Source organism: Sceloporus undulatus, chromosome 5 (assembly GCF_019175285.1).
Source record: "Sceloporus undulatus isolate JIND9_A2432 ecotype Alabama chromosome 5, SceUnd_v1.1, whole genome shotgun sequence".
Lineage (NCBI taxonomy): Eukaryota > Metazoa > Chordata > Lepidosauria > Squamata > Phrynosomatidae > Sceloporus > Sceloporus undulatus.
In genome coordinates this window covers 60,301,949-60,327,976 of record NC_056526.1, presented here as the reverse complement: position 1 = coordinate 60,327,976, position 26,028 = coordinate 60,301,949, and positions in this window count along the sequence as shown.

Here is a 26,028-nt window from a genome sequence, read left to right as displayed (position 1 = left end):
GACTCTCAGCCCAAAGTCATTGTTCTTTTCTATGTAATGCTTTATTGATGCCTTTGTCTCACTTCTAACAGGTCTTTTGAATTTACAGATGTAATTACATGAAATGATTGCAACTCTTATTTTTATTTACAAAAGTAGTCTGCCCAAAAAATAACATTTGATTTAATTGATTGAACTCCATTACAGTGTACCATGGAGGCCCAAATATATTTAAACCAAATATTTTAATTAGTCATCAAAAGAGACACAAATCAAAGAATTAAGATCAATAGCACATCAAGATAGTACTCAATTGAGCATCTGCTGGGAAAGGAAACAACCAAAAGCATTACATGAGAGATCTGTCAAGTTATTATATCAGTCTGGAAGTCATGTAAGACTAAATTCATTAAAATTCACTCTGTGTGAATCAACCTTTTTAAGCTCAATTGTTTTCAGTGCAGATTTGAAAGTGCAAACTGCTTCCAACACAGAATGCCAGAATTATTATGGTTCTTTTGAGTCAATCAAAATCACACCTTAGCATCTCCTGTTTCATCTTAGGAAGATGTTATATGTTCTTAAAATCTGAAAACATTGTATTTTTTTCAGTATTCCATTCAGCCATGCCATCTTTCAGGATGCTATTTCTCTTCCCAACCAGTTTTCTGTGTTTTCCCTTTCACTGAACATACTCAGTTCTGCTTGGAAGATCTTTTCCCCTTGCCTCTATGGCTCCCCCACCCCCTGAGTTATTTGTGCTTGTGTATACACTCCAATGTGTACAGAGAGCCAGGGTGGAATTGAAGTTTGAGTGTTGGACTAGAACTTTGAGAGAACATGGTTTGAATCCCTGTTCAGCCATGGAAACCACTCGATGTACTTGGCACATCACACTTTCTCAGCCTCAGAGGAAGGTAATTGCAAACCCCTCTCCAGGGATCTTTTCCAGAAAACCCTGTGGTAGGTTCACCTTAGGATGACCATAAATCAGAAATGACTTGAAGGCATACAGGAACAGCAGCAGCAACAACAACAACTCTCCAAGGTGGGAATTGTCCTTGGGTCTTATGCATCCGTACATTTCCCTGTGGAAGCAGTTATGCATTGTAGTCCAAAGAAGAATGTCTGCATTTCAGTTTATGTATGTGGAAGGAGAGATGTGTATGTGCTGCTATCATACCTGCACATGTGAATGAACATGTGCCTAGGCTTGTGTGTGCACTGTGCATTCAGTTACATATTTGCATGTGCATTCAGTTTTGTGTAGAGTTATGCACCACAATCAGCACATAACTCCACATGCAGATATATACACTGCACAACACCAATAAAGAATATCTGTGCAAAGCCTTTTAATAATTCCCTCATGAGCATGGGATGTGCTCTTTCTACTACATATTACCAACCATTTTAAAAAAATGAAAAGGCGGGGGGGGGGGGGTTGTTGCTGCTGAAATGAAATCCAGACTACCCTGTCAAATGAGAATGGCAGTTAGAATCCTCATTCATTTGAAACCAGAATAGCACAGTTGTAAAATATACATGTTATTCAGTTGTTGTTAAGCCATGCCTTTATAACTGAATATATTCCACAATAAGCCCACTGAATGTCTGGAATTTTTTGCTTTGTCCAGATTGCAATACTTTGAAGATATTTTTATTCTAGCATTTTCCTCCTACCTTATTTGTGAAAATATATTGTTAAGTAGAAAATAAGTGAAGGAGAATAAGAGCAGCAGTTTGATGGCTACCACTGGCAATGTATGTCACTGCAATCCAAGACACTCTAATCTTTCCATCCCTTGCTATATTTGTCTAGCCTCAGTTACTCTGGTGGGCACAGAATAGTGATTTCTTATTTTTTTTTCCAGGGGTATGTCAAAAGTTAAAAACATCTTAGTGACTTTTTTTTACCAACTGACTTCACCTATCAAATGGAGGGGGGGGTCCTGTGGCACCTGAAATCATTTAATACTCTGATAGAAGCAATAAAATCACTTCAGGTGCATCTGCAGCAACCGTTCTGAAAGCAATAGAGTTCTGTTGTAGAAAAGATCCATCAAAAAATAAATCAAACCTAGTTTTCTTTCTGCTACAGGAAGTGCCTGTAATGGAAAGTTATTAAGACCAAAGCCATGAGCAGGCTGTACTTCAGAACATAATCCCACTGTCCATATATTCTCCCAATCAATCAACCATCATTTCTTTTTGAAGATTTTTAAGAGAAAGGGATTTCCTCTGACTGCTGATTACAAGGGAGGAATCATTTAAGAACCCAACTTCTCCAAAGTGGATATTATTTTTAGAGGAAGATCAACTTTTCAAACATCAGGGGTTGCAAGAACTATTCCTGAATTTGGAAGCAAAAAATAGGATGTGTTCTTTTTATGATATAATAAGTATTTAGTTGCAGGGGAGGAAAGAAAAAAATCAGTCAGTTTATTGACAGCAGCTAGAATGGTAATTGGAAGGTGATCTTCTTCATACAAGGATTTGTTAATTTTATTTCTTTAGTATATTTACTTACCACATGAAACCTCTAAGCATTTTAGTGTTCCAAGATGTATGTCCTAGACTCTATAGAAGGCTTTCATGATAAAATAACTAAAGTAAAAAGTGAATGAAGTATGGCTAGGAGACAAGCAGCTTGAAGAAGAAGGGAATCTTTTCATCTGATACTAAAATGAGAAAGTTCAATACACAGTTCAGCCTGTCTATTTTTAGAGGCTATTTGTTCTTCTGTTTCTTTAGCTTCTTTTCTTCCTGTGTACGTTTGTTATCATCATTATACATTTTATGAGATACTTATATCATGCAACAGAGATAATACATCTCAAACTACAAATGTTTGAAAATTTATTACCCCACCCACATACACAAACTAAATTGAACTGTCCCATTAATATCATCATAACACTGAGACTGAGAACTGAGATACTTTCATATGTCATTAATAATTTTATGGGGTGGGCCAGTGAAGAAAGGTCTCAAATGGTATGAAATATAATTGGGTGACATGCACTTATACCATACTTCTATTTATAATTCATACAGACATCCATGGCAGTCTTTGCTACAGTTCATAAATGCAACTAAAATTTTCATTGCATGTAACAGTCAAGAAATGCTATGTGTGGCCAAAAGACTTTGCAAAAATATGGCAACTAAAGCTGAAACCAAACCAAAGCTTGGAAGTAACATATTACCAGCAATTAGGTTAACCTATTTGTTTGTTTGTTTGTTTGTTTGTTTTACCAGCATTAATGTTTGTATTCTTTTTAATCTAACAATTCATATTTACTAATTACTTCTGGAAGATTGTTTGGAGGAGCCTCTAAACCATCTGTGTGTGTGTGTGTGTGTGTGTATATAACATTGCAGTTACTCATAAAGTCATACATCTTTATAATGTTTTTATTGTAGTTTTATTTATGTATTGCAATTTTTAGTCTGTATTTTGTATTTTGTCATTGCAATCTCTATCTGTACACCACTTTGATCACTGCGGGAAAGCGGTTTATAAATAAAACTTATTATCATTATTATTATTATTATTATTATTTACTTGTTATTGTCAATAATATAGCATTCTAGGTTCTAATCTAAATAAACTTTATATTTGCAGTGGACAAGGGGTATAGTTAAACCTCATGTGATAAAGTTCACATCCTAATGGTGTTCTTTCTAATCACAGTGAATGCAATGAAAGGCAACTGGATTAGAATAAACTATGTGAGATACTGGAAGCAAAAAGAAACCCCCTCGGTAGAACAATGGGTGATGAAAGTCTTCGAGGTTACAGAAATGGACAAACGGGCATGCTGGGCTAAGAATAAGACAGAAGAAGAGGTGGGGAAAGAGTGGCATGTCTTCTATGAATTCTTAAGAAATAAATGGAAAAATGTAATATTTTTGTAAAAATAATGTTTATGTTATAAACAGTGGAAATAACGGAATTTTAATCTAGAATATTGGGATGTGTTAAGAGAGTGTCGAAAAGCAAAAAGTAAGAAAATTTCATGAGAAATGTGATTTGTAGGCTATAAAGAAGGAAAAATGGGAAATACCAGACTCTTTGAACTGTATGAAATAGTAAAAAGTTAAAGAATCAGTGACAAGGCATTACCTAAGAGGGAGTGAAGAAAGCATGATAAGGAAAGGAAAGATAAAACAAAATAAGGGAAAATACCAAATATAACTATGTATAAAGCTGTAAGTAGCTGGAAGTGCATTTTATGTTAAATTTATTTTACAGAATGTCGGAGGGACATGTATGTATGTAAGTGTTGGTGGGAGGTGGGACGGGGGAACGGGGAGGGTGTGTAACCTAAGTGTATAATGCTATGTTATGTTATGCAATGTAATATGTCATGTGGAAAAAATCTGAAAAACAATAAAAAAAAGAAAGGCAACTGGATTGGCCACTCCAGCATCAGTAGCTATGATCAGGCCACTAAGGTCCACCAATTCCTTCCTTCCTTCCTTCCTTCCTTCCTTCCTTCCACCATACTTATCTATTATACCCACTACCATATAAAAAGGTTTTGAAGGATGGAAGGAAGGGAAACGGTCACTTACTTCACACTACCTAATAGGTTTACTAGTGAGTAGAGTTTTTTAGAGACCTTTGTCATGGAGACCATAATTCATGGTTACAGAGCATCTAGCACTTTGCTTCCTCACACCTGATGTGAATTCCCATAGCAACAAAAAATTCTTTTTGAGAAGGGAATGTTGTTGAACTACCACTACCACCCAACAGAGTCAACATAGCCAATGGTGAGAAGTTCCAATCTATTAAGATCTCAGGGGTCATATTCTGCCCACTCCTGATTTATTTGTTGTACTGTGTGCCTTCAAGTTGTTTCCGACTTATGGTAACCCTAAGGCAAATATACTACAGGGTTTTCTTAGCAAGTTTCATCAGAAAGAGTTTGCCATTGTCACTCTCTGAGGCTGATTATACCTTTCTGTTTTTATAATAGCACCTGGTTCAAATATTTCCAATGTCATTAAAAAGCATTCCTGTCTATAAGAAGTTCTATCGACAAATTCCTAATATCTTTTCTGGAACACTGCAAGCTTTTTGCTGCTGAAAATAAAAAATAAATACCAGTAAACCATAAGAGCAAGAGTCAGAGTTCATCAGGGAAAACTGGTGCTGAACACAACCCCACCAGTGTACGATGTGTGCATAGAACTGACTGTTCAGATAAATCAGTAATAGTCAGACTCTGTGGGAGACTTTGAAAAACAGAAAAGAGGCTTTTTAAAGGATTTTCACTGTCTCTATTTGAAATGCATCAGAAGTTCATGTCAACCACTCAGCAGATCCTTATTTAGAGGCAGGCCTGCCAGCTTGGGCACAGTGTGTCAGAGTGCATCAGTGTGTTCAGAAAAGTGATTTATTGTGGCAGAACGAAGTCTAATTATGTGCATAGCTTACCGTTTTTCTGCAGAGAAGAGCCCAATTGACTGAAAGGCTGGAAGTAGATTTATTTCTTGTTACTAGTGTTTGCTCACATGTTCCCTTTGTTTCTTCTTAAGCTACATTAAAGAAAACCTGTTCCACCTGCCTTATTGTAGTCAAAAGATGAACACAGTATTACAAAGGTCTCATATCACTGCATTGCAAAGACTCGGAAATGTTGTATTCTAAACCTCAAATGAAAGCTGTAATATTTTGCACATACTAATGCAAGCCTAACCTAACCTTAACAGCATATCATGGCTCACTGGGGAAGTGAAACTCCTTTGTATGTGCAGCTTTTCTCTCCTTAGCATCCCTTCCCAGATTTTTTTCCCAGAGACACTCAATTATGGTGCCAAATGGAGAAAAAATCTGGAAGAAAAAAGGGGAAACAGGAGAAAGAGATACTGGGGCAAATGTGTAGGTAAACCATGAGGCAAAATATTATTCCACTTCCTTTACCTAGAAAATCCCTTACTTGAACTCAGTAGAGCTCACTTCTAAGTAGATATGTGTATGATTGCACTACATCTTCAGCTGCTTCTGGTGATACATTTTCATTATAACAGGCAGCCCTTCATATGCACAGATTCTGTAACCACAGATTTAACCATCAACAGCTTAAAAAAAATCCACCTCCCCAAATTCCAAAAAGCAAACCTTTACACTACCTTTTGTCATTTTGTAAAAGGGATGCTATTTTACTATGCTTTTGTATATAATGAAACTTGAGCATCGATGGATTTTGGTATCCATGGGGGTCATGGAAGCAAACTCCAGGAGATACCAAGGGCCCACTGTAATCACAGTTCGTTCCCAAGACTAGTCTCTCAGTCTTTCAACTGTAGGACTGCAGTACATCTTTAGCAGCTTCTGCTGATATTTTTCCATTATAAATACAAATGTTTCCTAAGACGAATTTTTCAGTCTTTCAAATTATTCCCATTCCAGACATGGGCTCTTGAAAGTTCAGTTCCATGCCCAACTTACATCAGAGTAGATTTCACTTCCCACAGTTCTTCACTTACCAAAAGGGCCTGCTAGGCCTTACATATAGGTGCATACTATACACTATAAAATCCTACTGATCTCTCAATGAAAGGTAGATGGCATTATGCACATTGCTGGAAACATATATTGCTATTTAGCAAGTATACTTAACTAAGGGCCCAAACAGACAAGTCAAAGTAAAGCTGCTTTGGGTCACTTTGGAGGTACAGTATGTTGTTTAAATGATGCGTGCGTCCTAAGAGGCCGGAAGCCATGCTAAAGCCATGCTCTAGTCCTAAGAATTGGAGCACAGCCTTGGCACAGCTTCTGGCCTCATTAGATGCATGTGTTATTTAAAAAGCATACCTCCAAAGTGACCCAAAGCAGTTTTATTTTGGTCTGTCTGTTCAGGGACCATTTAAACTGCCCTGGCCAGATCCCACCCAAACCTGATGATAATGTCATTTAATCATACTCTGATCACTGGCAGAGTGGACTTCAGTCTCTTCATGCAGTTGATGATGAGTAAAGGTGGTGGGAGTACAATTGTGACAATAGTATCAAAACCATGACTAAGTAGTGATTGTGAATGCAGTTGTGGATAGGTAAGATCAGGAAGAAACCAGCTCTAAAAGCCTGCTTCCCAGTGGCTTGGGAATATGGCATTTATATGCCCCCAAGATGTCTTGAAGCCACCCAGCTGTTTACACATGGGCAGCTTCAAGATGCTCTGGCGACATGGTGTTTATATGTCACATGCTGCCAGAGCACCTTGCAGCTGACTTCAAGCCGCTGCAAAGCATGAAAAGCTGTTTTTTTTCTGGGTGAAAAGGAGTGGCTCTTTACCACTCCTTTTTTGATCAGGGAAAAGGTGGATTGGGGCTGGAGTGTGTGGTTGCCGCAGCCCCAATTCATCTTCAGAAGGGGCGGTTTTAAGCCACCCCTTCCACTGGCCTATTTCACCGCTAAATTTAGATAACTATCCTATACTCATGATTACTACATTGTCATGATTTTGATACTATTGCCACAATTGTACCGCCTCTCCATCAACCTTCTTTTATCATATATCAGCTGAACAGGGAAAGGGAAATCCATTCTATCAGCAACTGGAGTTCACTTAAATGAATTTTCCATCAGGTTTGAGTGAGGAAAGTTACTTTAAGTTTGGGAAAGTTTGGTAATATTACTTTAAAGGCGTTCCTTAGTACTGACAAAGGATTCTGGTCACAATAAAAAGGATTGGAATCATAGTTCTCTCTGAAACCTTGAAAGAAGTCCATGGTGTATAGATCAAGCATCTATCAAAGAACTGATAACCTAAAAATGAGATATTTTCATCGACATCATCTTCTCCTCCTCCTCTTGAACAGCCAACTAATCAATTTTGAAAACACAGCCCTGCCTTAAAGTTCCCAGTGGAATGAATATATGACCTGACAGAAATATAACTAGTGGCTAAGCAGGCTGTTCTTCCAATCAAGCAGCATTACTCTTTTTGAAGGAACTTACTGAAAGAGCAATTTCCCCCCAACCTCCTTGGCTATATTAAGAATTCCAAACAATTCTGAGTTATCTGTTTAATTGACACTGTTCTTGGTTGGTGAATCTGGGCAAGGGAAAATGGAGGCATGGGCATCTCCTCAGCTGGGGCATGGGACAGGCATGACTACCTGGAACAACCTTGGCAATACAACCTCTGCCTATGAAGCCTGACCCACTTTGTGGGGGGGTTTTTTTGGGGGGGGAGCCAAACTGCCAACAACTTTTAAACATATTTATTAGCAGAACTGAAAGAAATGTGTATCATAATTGCTTTTTGTAAGAGCACAGTATCTGCCACATTTCAGACAAATAGGTACAGGGATTGTGTAAAAGAGTAACATTTCCATCCTTAGCCAAAGAAGGATGTTCTTAATATCTCTATGTTCTTTGTGGCTTATTGCTATGAAAATGACATACAGCTAAAGATGGCACTAGGTAATTAACCTGCATGACAGGTGCAGTAGTTCATGAGGAAGAGGAATCCCTAAAAATAAATGAGTTTCTCTTTCTTTCCTCTGTGTTTTTGGTAGGCCACCAGTAGGAAAACAGCAAATAATAGCCAAGATCCTTCATCCCTTGATAGAGCTTAAAGCTTTGCCACTCATACATTTATCTCCTCCTCCTTCTATGCAACCTCCTTAATAGCTGCTTTACCCCCCCCCCCCCCCCGCCATCCCCAAACATACAGTCATCCAGATGTGTTTCTGCAGGTAGACACAGAGGATGGTAGAAAAAGCCCAATTTCTGTTTGGGTTTTGAAAGAATGATGCACATCCCAAAGAAAAAGACAGAGCGAGAGAGAAATTCACCATAGTGCTATTTAGAGCAACGCTGGGGAGCATGTGATCCGCCAGTTGTCACTGGATTTTATTTCCTGTCAACATTCATCAGTATACTTCATGGCGAGGAATAACAGGAGTACTGCATCATCAACATCTACCGGTAGAAAGGTTACTCACCCAGATCTTGAGATGCTGGTTATTAATGATTATGCACAGAACATTTGGTTACAAATTTTCCTGACCAATGTACAGTAGCTGGTTATTTGTAATCTTGCACAGTTTTATCATTTGGCTAAATGATATATAATTAATTAAGACCAATGGCAGCACTGTTGAAGATCACAAATAAATTATGTAAATTATGTAAACAAATCATATTTGGTTCACTTGGAATTAATATTTTTTTAGAAATCTGTTCCACCTCATCATGTGCATAATTATAATAGATCACAGGGCATGTGCTAGAGTACAATTGTTTTGGCATAGTGGCAAAGCAAAGAAGATGCTTCCCCTTTCTAAAGAAAAGCTGCAGAAATGTTTTCTTCACCAACCAATAAAACGATGTTTTTATCATTACCATGGAAGCTCTAGTAGATATGAACAAGATGATGCATAGGAGATTCCAACTGTTAGGTGTCTTCAGAACTCCAATTATGTTTCATTCTATTGTTCATGTGATATGAATTTTCCTTTCCTTACTGTGTTTTTTCTATCTGTGTTCTCTTCCTCTGCTTTTTCTTTTTTCTGTTCCTGTTTTTGCTGTAACTCTTTGTGTACATTGCTCTTTCTTTCTTCTACATGTCTACATTGTCTTTTTTTTATGTTGGCCTCTTTTGTTCTGATTGTTATTTCTTTTTTGGAGGACCAAGGCCTCAAACCAATAATAATAATAATAATAATAATAATAATAATAATAATGTTTTATTTATATCCCACCTCTCACTATGGATTGAAGTGGGTTACAATAGCACAAATACATCAATAAAATACATGGTAGATACATAACCAACACTACATAATCTCCTATCCCCCTACCTTAAAACAAAAACAGCAACATTACAAAGTACATATTAAAATTAGTTAAAATAGACATAATTGAAGCAAACTAAGGCAACGTTTGTTTTGTTTTTCATTTGCACTTTTGTCCCTTTAAGTTCTTTCTCTGGGTTTAAACTTGGTCTTCTCTCTCCTTTTGCTTTCCATGCATGTTAGACCTTTAAAGGTGTGACTGTAAAGAGAATTTCCCTTTCAGCTCTGCTTGCAAGATCTGTGTGACATTATGATGTGTGATGTTGCTGGGTGAGTCTAACACACCATGACAGATCTGTGTGACATTAAGCATGATGCTTCAACTGGCAGTAGAAGTAGCATCACCCAGTTAATGGTTTCACAACTGAGAAATGAGGTTACAGATTGCTTCTTGGTTTTATGTACATAATCTCTCATTAATCGTCATGTCCAGAAATACTGACTCATTCAAATTTTAAACTCATATCACTTATCTAAGCATTACACATATAAAAAAAGAAACACATTTTCATTTCAAATTTACTAATAACACACACACACACAAAAGCACACAGCACCTATATCTCTAATGAAAAATGTGGGGGAGGCATACTTTTCACAATATATGAACCTTCAGTTTGTATCCTATTTGTCATCTCAGTTATAGTAGGCCCTCTGAGCCAATTACAGTCTGCCTTCTCCATACGCGGGGGATCCATTCCGCTTCCCCCCTGCATATCAGGAAAAGAGCGTATGCTGAAGCCCCACAGAAAATAATGGAGTGCATGCTCACAGTGGCACATGGGGCACGCAGTGTGAGTTCACGCCCCATTATTTCTGCCTAGGCTTGCTTTCTGCATGAGCTCAAAGCCGCGGAAGGCAAGCCCGCCTATAAGGAGGGCCGACTATACTGAGTGGTGATTCAAAACATATGTAAATCCCACTGGTTCAATTGATTTACTTTAGGAGGCACTACCAATAGGATTTAGGCCAAAGTGTGCCCATATTACCATTGAAACTGGCACAAATTTTTTATGCAATATATGACAGTTATCGTATAGGCTATTTGATAGCTTGAGGTCACCAATGAAAAATCAAGCCACCCTAAAACAACTGAAATCTTAAAATCACCCAGATTAATTCTCAATCTATGAATTGGGGACAAACGTCTAAAAATTAAGGGCTTGCTCAAATTCCTTTCTAGATTTAGCATGTACTTAACCCTTATCCAGGAAAATAAAAACCTTCCACTGAGGGCCTTGATATGGCATATTTTCTAAACCAAATGAGGATATGAGTATTTTCTGATCTCAATGGCAATATCAGTGCAATGCAGAATGCCATGCCCAGAGAAATATTTATGGGTGCAGAAACAATGGTATTTCACAACAGGTAAATACTCAAAACCAAACAATGCATGTTCAACACAAAGTGGAACCTTTATTTTGGGTAACTGTCAGCCCACCTTGTTTGCAAAAAAAATATAACCAGCACAAATGCAATAGATTTGTTGGGAAAACTTTTGTCGCTGCTGTTTTTTGTCTGTTAAAAAACAACACTACATGGCAGGTGGCTGAAATTCAGGGACACAGTTTACAGTTTTTCAGGTGACAATGTTAAAAATGTCTTCCTTGTAAGTTTACTTCCCTATGAATCCTACAACAAAATATGACAGTGGAGAACTAAAAAGTCCAATCTGCCTAGATGAGGATTAAATAACAATGACCTACATTAAATTCTGTAATTTTGCTAAAAGATCCATTTTCTATGCTTGTTTAAGACAGCAAAGGAAGGAATTAGCTAGTACAGAAAAAGTAAACAAAATTGCATAGACCAGGCTTTCATGAAACACAAAGCCCATCTATAAGTACATTGTGAGTGATTTCTTAATTTATCATCCTTTATTTTCTCCAATATACCCTAGAAAAATCTATGCAAACATGCTTTGTGAAACAATAAACAGAATTATTGGAGCCAACAGTTCAGGTTGTACTTTGATTCACAGGATCCATGGACACAATAGTGGACCATCTTGTTAGTATTTATGTATTCCAATAAAATAATGCAAATATTTATCATGGCTCCAACTGTCTTCCAACATCTCATCTAGTTAACAAGCATATAAAGCCAAGGAAAACCTTTCGTATTTTCTGCAGCAATACAGATGGGCTACCTGTGGACAGTATTACCATGATGATATTTACCCCAAGTTCTGCTAGGCCAAAATCAATCAAGTTTAAAAAGAGGAGGTGATATGGCCAGGGAACCTCAGTAAGACACCAAGACTATTCTGGTGGCTCCATTGGCCAACATTTTTTCAAATGATCTACAAACAGGCAGAAGGCAGAAGATTTATGAAAGGGGCAAACCTATGGCTCCCACATTATCTGTTCGGCCAGATTTTATGTAGAATCTTGGCATTCCTGGTCCCTTGCCTGTTTGCAGCACTAGCTGTCCCAGACCCCATCTTTTACCAAACATAAGCAGGACTGTTGCTGATGTAGGAGCCAAGATAAGAAGCAAAATGTATTGCAAATATTCTGATCAAACAACGCATAGACTTGTTGGTTTATTGCAGACCTTGCCCTCCCTCCACACATTGAGAGGGTGGGGGAAGCTAAATGGGGATTGAAGAGGCTATAGTCTCCCATTATCCTCTTTTATCCACCTCCTTCAAAACAGGAGAATGGGGAAGAAGTTGGGTGAAGATCAGTGAGCTATAGCTTTCCACAATTATTGTAGCTTCTACCACCAGCAGCCCCCACATGACTTCAGAAAAGTGGGGAAATCAGGTGAGAATTCATGGAACCTATAGCCTTTCATGATCCTCTCTTGGTTCCTTTCACATGCCCCACACACATATTCATGAGAGTAGGAGAAGAGTGAGGATCAGGAAGGGCATACCTTCCTTTGAATGTTAGAAAGGTGAGGAGGACAACTGAGCAAGGAAGGCCATCCTTGCAATCGGTGTTCTGCTAGCTGGTTTACAGTGAGCCCACTTCAATGGGCTGCCCACCCTTACCTTACTACCTTAAAGAGGAAAAAGCTGAGGGGAGGCAGATCTCAAGTGTATTCAAGATCTAAAGGGAAAAACAATAGAAGGGCTTGCAGAAAATTATTGTCAGTTTTTATATACTTTTGTATACAATTTTGGTATACTTAAGAAGCCACTTTCTTATATTTGTTTTTGCTCAGTTCTTCCCATATTCTTTCCATTCCATCATTCAGTTTCACTAATCTGCTGGTTGAAGTGCCAGTACTGAAGAACCGATATTTAATAGTACCTTATGATATCTTATGTCAAATAATGCAGTAGTCTGCCTCTTTCTGCTTTGTTGTACAATGTTAAACATGCTCTGTGCTTTGTTATACACTATTAAATTTTCTGTATGAAACCCTGTGAAATTTTCTCAAGTATAGCAATGCAATAATTGTGCCTGACTTTTGAAGCACAATGGTCCAATATGGCTAACAAACATCTTTTAAAAGCAGATTCAAACTGTGAAACTTATCATTTTAATCAGCAATTAAAATCAACAATCACTAAAGCAGTTTATTAAGGCCAGTTTAGAGCAATGTTGTCTTTCATACTCTTCCTAAAAAGAAGAAAGAGTGTGAACTGATCACAGCTCCAAGAGGTGTATATTCCACAGTGTGAGAGTAACACGGGAGAAAAAAAGTCAAACAGTCTTCATCAGACAATGGCATTGTTAAAAGGCCTGCATACTGTACATTGGGACAGAAGGTCCATTCAATAGCCCCTCCCATTTAGGGATTTAATAGTTAAAATCAATACCTTGGATTGGGCCTAAATAGCAACTGGCAAGCAATGCAATTCCTTCATTAGTGAAATACCATGATCTTGCCAACATGCACCAGGTATCAGCTTGGTTGTCACTTGTTGCACCTACTGAAATTCCTAGACGCTATAAAATCATAGCCTCTTAATCCCCTGGATTACGCCCCTTAGACTGTTGTTTGTATTTTAAAAAGCGTTTCTATATTTTGCACGCCCCTTCAAAAATGACAAAATGAACACATGTTAAAAATGTTACAATATATAACAGAATGTGGAGACAGTGTAACCCAATAATAACTTAATTCCCAGGGAATGAACTAATTCATTGTTATATAATGTATGCCTCAGCTGGCTTCAGACATCTTTTCTTTGTTCTGTGAATAATTTTCTCCTCTATTCATCTTGCTAGAATTTTTTTTTAAAGCCTCTGCAAGAATGAAATGAAGCAAAGAAATCAAATTAGAAAATGGAAACAAATGACTACTCCTGGTATATATCCTTTCCCCATCATCAATAATTATATTCATATAAAGGGCTATTTATTATTTTCTTGGCACTGGTATGAAAATTAAATGTTACATATATAAAACTGCCACAGGTTATCATTTCTTACACTGTTGTCTCCAGGGAAAGGAGTGTAAATTTGGCCCCACTCACACAGATTAAAATCCCATGTCATGAGGTTGTGAAGCTATCCAATGCTTGCTGGTTCTGCCTGTACCTGTGACATGCTTGCCAGCCACATATTTGAGCTATCCATTTGACTGCTGTGCAAAGGACACCTATGCACACAGATGTGTACATGTGTCAATCCCATGTGGCGCAAAGGGAATTCTGAATTGCCCAGGATATAATTTCACCTGGGCAAACTGTATGTTCGTACGCTGGATATGTATTCACAGCCCCTTTATTTGGTCTTCAAATACACAACTCATAGGAATGGGGATAAAACAGATGTTGACTATAGGGTGAGAGTTAAGCATTACAATGATGTGATCCTCTCAAATGTTCTTTCAATTTGCCTAATATTAGATAGTTGTTCACTGAAATCCCAAAGGACAAACTTGTTATAGATAAACAATTCAGATGGAATTAGTGAAAATTGTTGTAATATTAAGTAACATCATATGTTGGTGTTATTATTAACTTTATTATTAACTTTTTTACACAACTGCTAATATCCTTTATCTCCATTGGCTTCTATAGATTTCAAAGAAATAATTTCCATTCAGCCATAGTCACCCACTGGTTGGCCTATTCTCTATTTTCTATACGCTTCTTCTCTCAGAAACATATAGAATGTTCACTTGCCCTTCAAATCCCTTGCTTGTTTAAAGTTAATAAGAAATAATGTTAAAGGTTAGTTGGGAATTAAGTGTTTAGTCTGGCTAGAGAGAAAAAATATCCACTAAAATGCAGCATTAAGTAGTGATGAAGTCATTTAGTGAATCAGTGATGGAAAATACTTAGCCAGAAATGTTTTGTGTGCATCTGAATACATACAGAACATTTTCTGCACAGGTGAATCACTGCATCCTCTCTGCTTCCTCATTCCCAATCGAAAACCATTATTTGCAAAGATCAGTAGTAAAGCAGTAGAATCACAGAAACATGGAATCATAGAATAACAGAGTTGGAAGAGACTGCAAGGGCCATCCAGTCCAACCCCCTGCCATGCAGGAAATCCAAATCAAAGCATCCCCGAGAGATGGCCATCCAACCTCTGTTTAAAGACCTCCAAGGAAGGAGACTCCACTACACTCTGAAGGAGTGTGTTCCACTGTCGGACAGCCCTTACTGTCAGGAAGTTCTTCCTAATTTTGAGGTGAAATCTCTTTTGCTGTAGCTTGCATCCATTGTTCCGGGTCCTAGTCTCTGGAGCAGCAGAAAACAAGCTTGCTCCCTCCTCAATATGACATCCCTTCAAATATTTAAACAGGGCTATCATATCACCTCTTAACCTTCTTTCTTGCAGCAGCCATGTTCAGCAAGTGGCCACCCAAACTCTGCACAATCTGTTCAGCTCCTGCTTCTAACATCCACATAAACAGGGGTGGGGTGGGTGGTTGGTGTTTGACAGAAACCAAGAGAGACTAACTTGTAATATTTTTTAAAAAACAAAAACAAAACTAATGCAAATAACACAAGAACTGGAAATATTCAGTTTGCGGTGGCCTGCTCATGACCCGAGAGGGCTCTAGCAACTTCCTAACAGACCAACAAGTGAAAGGAAAGGAAGGAGAAATGGGCTTTTAGGCTGAAAGTTCCTGAAAACCTAAAAGATCCTGGCTGCTTAAGGGGGTTCTCAGAGTGCATCTACACCACAGAAATAATGTCATTTGACACCACTTTAACTGTCATGATTTGGGATTTGGAGAGGCACCAGCACACTTTGACATAGAATGGCATAGACCATGTAAAATTACCAATCCCAGGATTCCATAGGATGACATTACAGCTCTTAAAGTAGAATAAAACTGCATTATTTCCAGACTCTAGATACACCCTCAGTCACCTTACTTTCCACCATTCCAGGGCAGAACTGTATTTTCCCCATCCTTACCATTCCTTTCATGTCCATCTTCACTTGCTTCCTTGTTCCAGCTTTCCATTTTCTTCCTTTCTTCTGTACCTGGATTCCAAAGACTTCACTGATTCTTTCTTGCTATCTCTGCCTCTTTTATACTATCAAGATAGATTAGTCCACTTGGGCTGCATCTGCACTCCAGAAATAATCCAGTTTAGGTTGAAATAGACAGCCTGGATGGGGTGACATGAAGCTGCCCCACCCTAAGATGGATTTGGGCCATGACAACCACACGCTACAGCCCCAATCCACCACAGTGCCAGCTGAAAAAGGAGCAATGTTCAACCACTTCTTTTTTGGCTGTGGAAAAGCTACCTTTAGTGGCACTTCCATGTCTCCACAGCAGCTTCCTGGTATGTTGCAGAATTGCGGCATGTAACCACCACACTCCCAAGGCATCTAGAAGCTGGCCCAAATGTGGGCAGCTGAGCAGTTGGAAGCCAGCTTCCGGAAGGCTTCAGAGCATGCAGCATCAAAACACCGTACTCTGAAGCTGTCCAGACAGTGGAACAAAGGGGTGGTCTGATTTGCCCCTCAGACAACACTTTAACTGCCATGGATCAATACTATGGACTTTTGGAAATTGTGTTTTGTTGTGGCACCCTAGCTCTCTAACAAAGAAGGCTAATATGACACATAACCCAACTGCTTCCTAACAGGATACAGCTGGATTGCAGGATACATGGTCTGCGATGTCTCTACACTAATGCACAGAGCATGGGAAATAAGCAAGATGAACTCGAACTCCTAGTACTACAAAGCAAATATGATATAATAGGCATCACTGAAACCTGGTGGGATGAGTCTCATGATTGGAATGTGGAAATAGAGGGGTATAACCTTTTTAAGAAAAATAGGCCAAACAAGAAAGGAGGAGGAATAGCACTATATGTCAGAGATATTTACACCAGTGAAGAGATCCTGGACATCAATCATGGAAGCCAGGTGGAGAGCATCTGGATAAGAATCAAAGGGGAGGGAAACAACAAGGATGTTACGGTGGGAGTCTACTACAGACCCCCAAGTCAGACTGAGGAATTGGATGATATCTTTCTAGAACAGATGACCACACAGTCAGAAAAGAGAGATGTAGTAGTGATGGGCGACTTCAACTATCCTGATATTTGTTGGAAGTCAAACTCAGCAAAATCCTCAAGGCCTTGCAAATTCCTCACTTGCCTGGAAGACAATTTCATGGTCCAAAAGGTGGAAGAGGCAACAAGGGGGTCAGCTATTTTAGATCTGATCCTAACCAACAAGGATGACTTGGTTAATGGGGTGCAAGTGGTGGGATCATTAGGTGGAAGTGACCATGTTCTCCTGGAGTTTGTAATACAGTGGAAAGGAGAAGCCAGGCATAGTCAGACACACATCCTAGACTTTAGGAGAGCGGATTTCAGTAAACTTAGAGAAGTATTGAGGGCGATTCCATGGTCAGAAATACTAAAAGATAAAGGAGTTCAGGACGGATGGGACTTTCTCAAAAGGGAGATACTGAAGGCACAATTTCAAACAGTTCCAGTGAGAAAGAAAAACAGGAGGTGTCTCAAGAAACCAGGATGGATGACTAAGGAACTTTCAACCGAGCTAAGTTTGAAACGAAACATGTATATGAAATGGAAAAAGGGGGAAATCACAAAAAAGGAATTCAAAGAAATAGCAGGCATGTGTAGGGGTAAAGTCAGAAAAGCTAAAGCACAGAATGAACTCAGGCTTGCTAGAGAGGTTAAGAACAATAAAAAGGGCTTTTTTGGATATGTCCGCAGCAAAAGGAAGAAGAAGGAAACGGTAGGGCCACTGCGTGGAGAAGATGGCAAAATGCTAACAGAAGACAGAGAAAAGGCAGAATTACTAAACACCTTCTTTGCCTCAGTCTTCTCAGAAAAGGCAAAGGGTGCTCAACCTGAGGATAATGGAGCAGAGGACAGAATAGAGGAATTTCAACTCAGAATAAGTAAAGAGATAGTAGAAGAATACCTTATTAATCTAAATGAATTTAAGTCTCCGGGACCAGATGAACTCCATCCAAGGGTATTAAAAGAACTGGCAAATGTAATATCGGAGCCATTGGCAATAATCTTTGAAAACTCCTGGAAAACAGGAGAGATCCCAGCCGACTGGCGAAGGGCAAACTTTGTCCCCATCTTCAAAAAGGGGAAAAAAGAGGATCCCAACAATTATCGTCCAGTTAGTCTGACATCAATACCAGGAAAGATTCTGGAGCAGATCATTAAACAGAGAGTCTGTGAACATCTAGAAGGCAATGCCATAATCACAAAAAGTCAACACGGGTTTCAGAGAAACAAGTCATGCCAGACAAACCTAATCTCTTTCTTTGATAAAATTACCAGCTTGGTAGATGAAGGGAATGCTGTGGATATAGTATATCTTGATTTCAGTAAGGCCTTTGACAAAGTTCCCCATGACATTCTTGCAAACAAGCTTGTAAAATGTGGACTAGACAAGGTAACTGTTACATGGATTTGTAACTGGTTGACCGGCTGAACCCAAAGGGTGCTCAACAATGGCTCCTTTTCATCCTGGAGAAAAGTGACCAGTGGGGTCCCACAGGGCTCTGTCCTGGGCCCAGTTCTATTCAACATCTTTATCAATGACCTGGATGACAGAATTTGGAGCATACTTATCAAATTTGCAGATGATACTAAATTAGGGGGAATAGCTAATACCCCAGAGGACAGGATCAAGATTCAAAATGACCTGAATAGACTAGAAAGCTGGGCCAAAGCTAACAAAATGAAATTCAACACGGAGAAATGTAAGGTATTGCACTTAGGGTGGAAAAATAAAATGCACAGATATAGGATGGGTGACACCTGGCTGAATGAAACTACGTGTGAAAGGGATCTAGGAGTCCATGTAGACCACAAGTTGAACATGAGTGAACAGTGTGATGCGGCAGCTAAAAAGGCCAATACTATTTTAGGCTGCATCAATAGAAGTATAGTGTCTAGATCAAGAGAAGTAATAGTGCCACTGTATTCTGCTTTGGTCAGGCCCCACCTAGAATATTGTGTCCAGTTCTGGGCGCCACAATTCAGAAAGGACATTGAGAAACTGGAGCGTGTCCAAAGGAGGGCGACAAAAATGGTGAAGGGTCTGGAAACCATGCCCTATGAGGAACGACTTAGGGAGCTGGGGATGTTTAGCCTGGAGAAAAGAAGGTTAAGAGGTGATATGATCGCCCTGTTTAAATATTTGAAGGGATGTCATATTGAAGAGGGAGCAAGCTTGTTTTCTGCTGTTCCAGAGAACAGGACCCGGAACAATGGATGCAAGCTACAGGAAAAGAGATTCCACCTGAACATTAGGAGGAACTTCCTGACAGTAAGGGCTGTTCGACAATGGAATGCACTCCCTCGGAGGGTGATAGAGTCTCCTTCCTTGGAGGTCTTTAAACAGAGGCTGGATGGCCATCTGTCAGGGATGCTTTGATTTGGATTTCCTGCATGGCAGGGGGTTGGACTGGATGGCCCTAGTGGTCTCTTCCAACTCTATGATTCTATGATTCTATGATTCTATGATTCTATGATTCTATGATTAATTTGCCACCACTGCCCCCAGGCGGCTGCATGCCAACTGCATTCCAGGTCCCAGCCATGCTTTGGAAGCCGCTTTTCAAAGTCAGAAAGCTCCCAGCTTTGAAAAGTGGCCTACAAAGTGTGGCTGGGACCTGGGATGCAGCTGCCTGGTGTGATATTACTGTCTGCACCCCACAACCCAGCTGCATCCAATTAGGGAGCAGTCAAGTTATTTGTCAATGTGATAATTTCCAAAATGTCTCACAGAACTACAATTTCCAGAATTCCATAGCATTGAACCAAAGCAGTTAAAGTGCTGCCAGATTGGATTATTTCTCTAGGGTGGATGCAACCCTAGTAACTCAGCCATGTGATAACTTTCCTGCAAACTTTCCCTTCTTCTCCTGAGGCTTGCCATCTTACTGAATCTGGCAGAGAGAGAGCCACCCAACACTAATGCATTCCAACAATTTAGAATTAATTGTATTTACAAGCATAGGATTAACAGACATTCTAGCAAGTTAGTAGGTGTTGAGGGAAATCTAATGAACCAATAGTTTAATGAATTAATGAACCAGTTATTTCTGAGCTGTTTTTTATTAATATAACATAAGCTTTTCAATGAAGCATCTTTTCTTGTCTAAGTAGAAATGCTCTTACAGTAAAATCATGTATTCAGAGCTCAGAAAGCTTACTTTTTGGACTACAGTCATTTGGTTTGGTAGAGTCTGGGAGTTGTAGTTCCTAAAAGTGAATTCTCTGAGCTGTGCTCATAATGATAAATACCAGAACATAGAAATTTTTCACCATTCTGTGATCAGTTTCTGTAAATTAAAAGGAGAAAAGGTCAAGAGTATTGTTTCCCAGCAATGCTCTCCTCCGTTGTCTTGGCTCAAAGACAGAAATGAAGAAACACCCACATTTTTAAAAATTTTTTACAAAGATTCACAAAGTAAGAAATGTATAATGCCTGACCTCATTTCTCTGTATGGCCTCATTTTTCTGCAAGTCACAGCAGGGTGAGTCAACTTGGTCACATTTGGATATTTTATGTATTCATTTATTGAAATATATTGCAAAGTTGTACTGAAACATAGGGCAAGGGAAACATTCTTCATTTCTAATTGCTTTTTTAAAAAACCTGCAGAATAACAATGCAGTGGAAGAGAAACTGCTATTTAAGAATCTATAGTGACACTTCATGACCTTTTAATCCTTATAGGAAAGTATTTGAATTTCCTAATGTTTTTATTTAAGGGTAAACATTATTGTTAAATAAATATACTAGTTTTGCAAGGAAAAAGAAAAGAAAAATAATAATGTTCTGCAGAAATTCCTGATTCTTATGAATTAAGATCAAACTACTTTAAAGATATTGTCCTAAATCCAGTTGGGATCCCCACCAAAATAGAGTCATTGAACCAACGGGATTTACATAAATTCTGATTTACCACTCAGCAATTTATTCAATGGGTTCAGTCTGGTTGGGATTAGCAGTTGGATTTAGGCTGTACATAGGGCTGCTTTCTGAATTCTTTTCACAATGGATGGGATGTTTCAGATTTTATTGGGAACCCACCATGCAGTGAGAAAAAAATTAATCTTTTTATCCCCAGCCAATAATTTTATTGATAATCCCCTGCTGCCTGGTACAACCACAGAACTAATAAAGAGGCCCCACAGTGTCCTTTCAGTCAAAGGGCTTTCATGGCTGGCATCCATATTTTTTTTGTAGGTTTTTCGAGCTATGTGGCCATGTTCTAGCAGAGTTTCTTTCTGACGTTTTGCCAGCATCTGTGGCTGGCATCTTCAAAGAATGCTTTGCCTGGAAAAAATTGGGTGTATATATACTGTGTGAGCCTGGGAATGCAGGGGTGATTTGCATGTGTATTGTTCTGTGTTAATGGCTGGCCTCAGCCTGGGAAGCTAATGCAAAAGAAGATTAATGTCTGCTAATTGGTGATCATTATCTGATGGGAAAGCCCCTGACTCTGAATGGTTTCCCATTTGCATTTGCTGAGTCCTTATTTTGCTATTCCTCAGGACTGGTAGCCAAATTTTGTTCACTTTAAGGGTTTCCTCTTTTCTGTTGAAATTGTCCAGGTGTTTGTGGATTTCAATGGCTTCCCTGTGCATTCTTTCAGTTTGTTTTTCTTGGCATCCTAATCATAGAAAAGGAGCAATAACTGATGAAAAGGAATTATTATATCTCTTCTTCTCACAGGGAAAGTCCCAATTGGACACACCCCAATTCTAAAGAAAAAAAACTTTGTTTGTTTTAAGAAAATATGATTTGAATCTGAAATCCTTTTTATGTATATCAAGAGAATCTAAGTCCTTTGTTTTTTAATAGCTCAAATTATTACAAACCATGAACTCTCCAGGTGACAGCAATGCACAAAGGTTTGAAGAACTTTAAAGACTATATTGTGAAAGGGGTCAAACAGAGCTCTTAACAGTTCTTCCTTGCCTGCACTTTCGAGAGGCTCCCAGTACCCTGGTAGGGTACTATGGGGCTGTACAGATGGGAGGCATGCAGCTGCCCCTTTACTAGTTAGATTGGGGCCACGGCAACCTCACCTCATGTCCCCGATCTGGCCTCTGGAGAGTGCAAAAAGGAGCCACAAAAAGCAGCACCTTTTGGTGCCCTCCAAGGGGTGCCATAGCCGTGGTGATGCAGCTTTATGATGCCCCTTCAGTGCTGCATCATGTGGATACAGCCCCAGAGGGGCATCATGATGGTGAGTGCCATGGAGACTGGCACACACCAAAATGGCACCCTAGGGGTGGGGTTAGGGCATCTAGTATGTGGATGCTGCACCCTAACTCCACCCACAGGGCCTCTGTGGGCCCTCTATCAAGTCAGCATTCAACAGGCAATAGAATGATAAATAGCACTCTTTTTATTAACCCGTCACCATCTGGTAACATTGCAAAGCAAGTTATGAGAACTCCCACATGCTTCAATATGCACTGTAACTCCATGTATTCTCCAAATTGGATGATGGTTAGAACTGGCAACAGGGCTACACACTTTCTCCCAAAATCTCCATGAATTCCAGCTCTGCCCCTTTACACATCTGCTGTGCTGAGTTTAAATACAAATGAAACTCCAGGCAGTTCTGAGGCAGTTCTGAACACTTGGAGAATTCTGTCTGAGGAAATAGGAAGAGAACTATCCTTCAGTTTTTGCTGCTCACCAGTATTATGTGGCAGCAAAATAAAAAGAGCTAATGCAATTGTCGATTGCATCAACAGTAAGTCAACAATAGCAGACAAGCTTGCGAAAGGAAAGCAAATCATTCCATTAGAGGCCCTCAAAGACACATTAAGCACATTACAGATGATCTCCCACAACTAATATCTTTTGGAAAGTGAAGGCAGTGCTTTATGCACAAAGATAAATAACAGTTAGCTTAGAACCTGAGATTTTGAGCAGGCCTCTAAATTTAATTGCAGTTCACAAAGTCAAAAACAATAATTTTATAATAATAAATGTTGGGGCACACATTTATTACTCTTTAACTTAATATAACCCTGGTGGCGCAGTGGTTAAATGCCTATACTGCAGCCATTCACTCAAAACCACAAGGTTGCGAGTTCAAGACCAGCAAAAGGGCCCAAGCTCGACTCAGGCTTGCATCCTTCCGAGGTCGCTAAAATGAGTACCCAGACTGTTGGGGGCAAATTAGTTTACTTGCTAATTAGCTTACTTGCTGTTCACCGCTATGATCTTTGGAATAGCGGTATATAAATAAAACAAATTATTATTATTATTATTATTATTATTATTATTATTATTATAGTTAAAACCATTTTAAAAAGAAGAAAATATGAATACATTAACAACAGCATACCACACTACATAAGTAAAATGCACACACCAAAAGCCTGCCAAAATAAGAATGTCTTCAGCTGCCAATGAAAAGAGATCATTCTACAGTCTGAGAGCAGCGACGAAGAAGGCTTTCTCCTGAATCCTCACCAACCATGCCTTCAAATGTGGTGTGACTGAAAGAAAACCATCCTCATCCAATTGTAACACTCTGGCTGGCTTGTATAGAGAGATAGTGGCCCTGGACAGACTGGCAAAAAGCACTGGCCTGTGGGAGGAGTCGGGGCTGAGCATCCCCATGTTCAACACCCTAACACCACCACCAGGGCACCTTTTTTGTGCATGCTGGTCCAAACAGCACAGCACCAAAGGGGCATCATCATGCCATGCAGTGGGAGCTATGGCACCCATTTGAGGGCAAAAAAAAGGAGCCATTTTAAAAGACCAGATAGCATGTTAGAAGAAATATTCCCCTGAGGGATTTCTGCCAGGTAGAATTGATAATATTGTGCCAAGTGGCCAAATGGACCTGGTATGAGAACGATTCTGGTGAGTATTATAACTCAGGCTAACAAAATTCTATCTAGGCATTCTCAAACAACAAAACTAGGGTCAGCTATAAGAAAGTGACTCAGAGAGAGCAACCTAAGAAAATAGGCTTAAATGAAATCACTAATTCCAACCAAAGTAGACCCACAGATTCCATTGTTGGATCAACAATTGTGCAACTCCATTGATCTGATGTGTTTTCTGTACAGAAGACTAGCAATTGTATTTAGACTGTTGACATACTGACTGTAATGACTGGGTTTTTTTGGTGGGGGGGGGGGGCTTTGTTTGTTTGTTTGTTTTGAGAAATTGAAGTATGGTTGGACTTCAAAAGCCATAAGGTATGCAAGACTATCTAGATAAATTCATTCTGACCTGATTCTGATGGGCAATACAGCTTGTCAGTATTTTAAAAAATAATATCTGAACCTGGATTATTTGAAATGGGTGAAAATACACTTCACATACATGACTAAGTTCAAAAAAATGGGAGTTGTTTTTCCCTGTCTGCTTCAACAACACTGAAGATATTCATGCAGAAAATGATTTAGAATTATATTTATATATATTTATATATATAGCAACAGAAAGATAGTGCTTCATAGTGGGGTCAACAATCTGCCGTAGGCATCTATTTTGCTGGAAAGAAAATAAGTTCCCTTGTAGAATTCTATTAACCCCTTTACTGAGCTGCCAACAATTTAATCCTTTTTCTGTTGACTATTGCCTGTTCATATGCCATTTGTAGATTTTCTTCCATGCCAATTAAGCACAACACTTCAGCTTGCATCTGCATACAGTCTGTGAAACTTTGCAGTAAGAACCCCTCATCACTGAATGAATATATGATGTAAACATAAACATATTTGCCCATATGTGTGTGTTTGTAATGAGAAAAATGCCATAATTCACATACTATGTCTTATCAATTCTAATATGCTTCTTCTTATGCATAGGTTTTTGCCACCTATTTATCATGGGCCTATTGAGTCTGCTATTTTGGATGTGCACATGTTATGTAACTACACTTGCAAATGTGTAATTGTGAACAAATAGTCAGAAAAAGTTTTCCTCTTGAAAATGGAACCCTGAAAAGACTCCCAAATGTGTTCTTTGGCTTTAACCTCAAAACTTTTTATATCTACCTCTTAGAAACTAAAGAAACAGCTGCTCTTGGATGCATTTTTAAGTAAGAAAGTCACCTTCTAACCTTCACATCAAAAACACTCCAGCCTTGCCCTACTGCTGAATATTGGACAGTTTCCATTGACTCCCTCAAGAGAACCATCTCCTCTGAGAGGAATAAGTTTTCCGTCAGATGGTGATGCTTGTATGTGGACTTAAATGCATCCTTTCCCATCCCAATCCTAGAAACTGTCTTGACCAATAAAGCCTTTTGAAACAAAGAACCTTCGCAATGTCACCCCCTAGCCTCCCCAATCTGCAAGGCTGTGCTTTGGCAAGGAGTCATTTAAGTAGAAAAGAAATTACTTTTCTGTACCAGAGTGACCATACAACTCATGTACAGTATTTATAGCACCACTCCATCTGAAGGCATTGGCTCATATAGTCAGTGGTATGAGCCATTCAATGACCTTAAATGTTCTTAAAGAGACACAGTCAAAAAACAAGCACACATTGTAGTCCTGAGCAGCTTGAAAGGACAAACAAAAGGCTTGAATTAATAAAACGAGGTCCTTTGCAACTCATTTTTATAAACCATTCATGATGAGGATATATTTGACAGACTTCCAGTCACTACTCTATGTCAGGTTTCACTTGTCCTTAAGAATGAATCTCCATTGACTTAATTCCCATTTTTTTCTTATTCTTGTCATGCATTTAAATGTTTTTATAAGTTTTAAAGTATTTATTATTTAATATGGTAGCCAAGTCCTTGAAAAAAAGTATTCAGGCTCATTTGATCTATTGCTTATTTGCT